The sequence below is a fragment of the Camellia sinensis genome, chromosome 9, assembly GCF_055761805.1.
Source record: "Camellia sinensis isolate YWXY chromosome 9, ASM5576180v1, whole genome shotgun sequence".
Lineage (NCBI taxonomy): Eukaryota > Viridiplantae > Streptophyta > Magnoliopsida > Ericales > Theaceae > Camellia > Camellia sinensis.
In genome coordinates, this window is record NC_138969.1 from 44,948,811 (window position 1) to 44,952,577 (window position 3,767).

Here is a 3,767-nt window from a genome sequence, read left to right on the forward strand (position 1 = left end):
TAACTATACCAAGTTGAACCAAATTTCAAAATCATTTTGACAATTTGATAAAGTAAAAATATATTATTAATCATCTTCTACATTAAATCCCAAAAGCTTAGAATCATGATTCCTATGGAATAAACTCATTCCCACTCTATTTGGCTCCGTTTGATTGACCAGAAAATAAAGGAAAACAAAAAGGGAAACCATTTTCCTTCACAATGTGCATAAAGTTATCACCGTCCCACCATAATCTTGTATTGTATTTTATATCAACAATGTTATATCTATTAAATTTTAATTTGTTTGAATTGTTTAAATTTGTACATACTGGTCATCTGAATGACTGCTAGTTGACACACCAAATAACAAGGATAATAATTACGATTGACAAGAATTATACCAATCGTCCGGCTAATCATCTGACCACATCATTCAGCGGAATTGAACTACCTCTATTTTGATGCACCAAACATTTTTCATTTTAGATATCATGTGAGAATATAAAGCCCCAACCTGTCAGGCATTTACTCCGTTCGCTATCACGAATTTACTCATGCAATGCTATTACCATTAATTTGCAAATTTCTTAGAAATAAAAGAATCAAAGAGGTTGATAAGCATAACCAACAACAATTAATGAGAAAAAAAAATTGTCCCACATCAGTGTTATAAATGCAAGGTCTGATGGATGGAATTATTAAAGAACTTTTATTGCAAAATTAATTCGAGGCTTGCCGTGTCTTTTTTTTAACTTAAGAATTTTTTTTATTGTTTTTTTTAAAGAATTATACTATCCAGTCCCATTAATTGAATTCAAATACTATACGTTCTACACATATTTTGTATGCATTAATAAACCCTAATATTCTTGTTTTGCTCTAATCCTCTTATCTTTTCTCTCTCCAACATTTCTCCAATGAACTCGCCCTGCCATCACCATTACTAACATTGCCAACTACCACCACCATTACCAACCACCGGTCATCGCCACCATCGCCGTCCACCACCCACCACCATCATCATCTTCCATCGCCACCGTCACCGTCCATTCACTACCACTATTGATCTACATTCCACCGTCTCCAATCTAATATCACCATTCACCAACTACCTCTACTATGACCGATCTACACTCCATCATAGTCGATTTACACTATACATCTCTGATCTCCATTCTACGATGGCCGATCCACTAATCTAGTTATAGAACTACATCGATCTAGTTGTTTCACTAGCAAAATCGGCTCCAAATGACTCCAACCAACAGTTTTTTTTTTATATCTTACCCCTACTTTTCCTCCTCCTCCTCCTCCTCCGCCTCCTCCTCTCTCTCTCTCTCTCTCTCTCAACCAACTTAAAAATAGATCTACTGTAATTTTATTTTTCAATAATAAATTTATTAATCTCTTGCTGTGTATATGTATGTAAGATAAGAGTGTCATGTAAGTGAGTAGAAGTATAAATGTGAATGAGTGAATGGCATTTTTTTTTTTTTTTTACAAATCACTCAGTGATAATTTTATTACTGATATTGTTGATTTTGTATTGATCTATGATGGGTTCAGATTTTTTTTTTCAGTAATAAATTTATCAGTCTCTATTATTCCTTATATGTGTGTGAGATGAGGGTGAATTTTGTATTTATCAGATTTTTTTTATCAGTGATAAATTAAACAGTGAACATGAGTGAGAGTGAGTAAATCAAATTTATTTATAATTTTTGTAGAAATCGATCAGTAATAAATTTATCACTGAATATTTTTTTCTAATAAATTTATTAGATTAGTGTAACAACCCTCATACTGTTTACTGATTAATGACCGATTGATCACCGATTACTGTTAAACGAGACTGATAATGACTGATAATTGAACTGATTAAAAGTACTGAACTGACTGACTGAAACTGGAAACCGAATTGATTGAGTATATGTTAGTTAAATTGCATTCTATCTGTTTGATTGTATGATTATCTGTTCATACCTATATGTTTAAACTGCTAATTGAAGGCCTTATCGGCGGCCGAATTAGAAACTAATTGATGTTTAATGATCATCATAATTTATGTGATTTTGTGGTGTATTTACCTGAAAACTGATTAGGTATGATTAAATTAGATTAAAATATGCTACTTGAAGAGTTGGACTTAATTACCGTTTTGCCATTGTTAGTGGGCCCTTATTATAACATGTTAGAGCCTTGGTATGCTTGAATCAAACATTTTTCCCAGCTCATTTCTTGCTTTTGCCGACCAAGAGAGGAGAGTTAGAGAGAGAGAGAATTGTTCTTGTTGATTTTGCTGGTAAATTGCTTGGTAATTGAAGAATTGTTGAAGTGATTGCATATTTGAGCTCCCTTCTTGAAATACAAGACTAAAGGTAGCTCCATTGTCTTCTTATTCATGTTTTGAGTGGATTCTTGCATGGTTCATGTCATATTGATGGAGTTTAGAGCCAATCATGGGTTAGATGTTGAATTGAAGCTTGATTGTTGCATGCATGTTGCCATTCTTGAGTTTTGAGGTTGTAAGTTCATGTTTCCTCACATGCATGTCCATAATTTTGTAAAGGTCCATGATTTCATCATGTTTTGGAAACAATTAGCTCCTTAGAGCATCAAATTGAAGCTTTGAAATTGGTTTGAATTCATGCATGTTGCATGTTCATATTGTTCTTGAAATTGGTTTGAAATTGGGTTTGAATAAAAACACCCTTGGGCTTTGATTTCTCAAAGTGAGTTTTGAATCATGTTTAACTATGAGTTTACATGTGTTTTCTGGAAATTTAGCCCAAGAGGTCGGGTTTTGATGCATTTAAACTTGAGTTTGAGCTTGGAGGTGCAATCTGGGTTTTCCAGATTTCGCACTTCCGCTCGAGCGGGGGAAATGCCGCTCGAGCGTGGAATCCGAGCATCCAGCATCTCTCTGCACTGTTTTACAGTCCGCTCGAGCGGAGGATTGGGCGCTCGAGCGGAGTCATGTCTCAAGCTCGAGCGGGCGTCGAGCGGGGATTTCACCCATCCAGTACCTTTACAGTACGCTCGAGCGGGAAAGTTTGCGCTCGAGCGAGTACCTTTGTTTTCCTGTACGCTCGAGCGGGGGGAAACCTGCGCTCGAGCGGGACTCTGTTTTCCTGAAAATGCTTTTAAATGTGCGTTTTTGCATCCTCGTCCCATCCTAGGTATTCTTAGGCCTAGTTTAAGGCATTTAGATGAGGATATCGTTGTAGAACACACCAAGGCAAATTAGGGATTAAGTTATGATATTTCCCAACTGTGTAGCTTAGTGTGTGTTCAACCTGTGAACTGTGTAGGGTTGGCAACTGGGGAGACACGCTCTAGCATACTGTAGCCCAGAACTCTGTGAGTAACAATTGTGTAAAGATATGTTCAACTGATATCTTTTGAATACTGAACTGAACTGTTTACTGAACTGGTATTATTTACTGAATGAATGCATGTCCTTTATTTCTGAACTGTACTGTGGCATCCTTAGTATCTACGGTTTACTGTTACTGTTACTGTCACAGAGATCTCTGTCGATTCCCTCGTGGAACCACTACTGTTTACTGACTGATGGCCATCATTACTGTTCGGTCTTTTAAGACCTACTGTTACTGTTATGCTAATGGATGTACCACATATGACTGTTTACTGTACTGAACAACTGAATGACTGATTGAAATGAACTGTTTTCATACTGTAAGGACATTCATTCTAAACCCCTTTACGCTTTATGTTATTCACTGGGCTTTAGCTCACTGCTCATATATATATGTAGGTGTA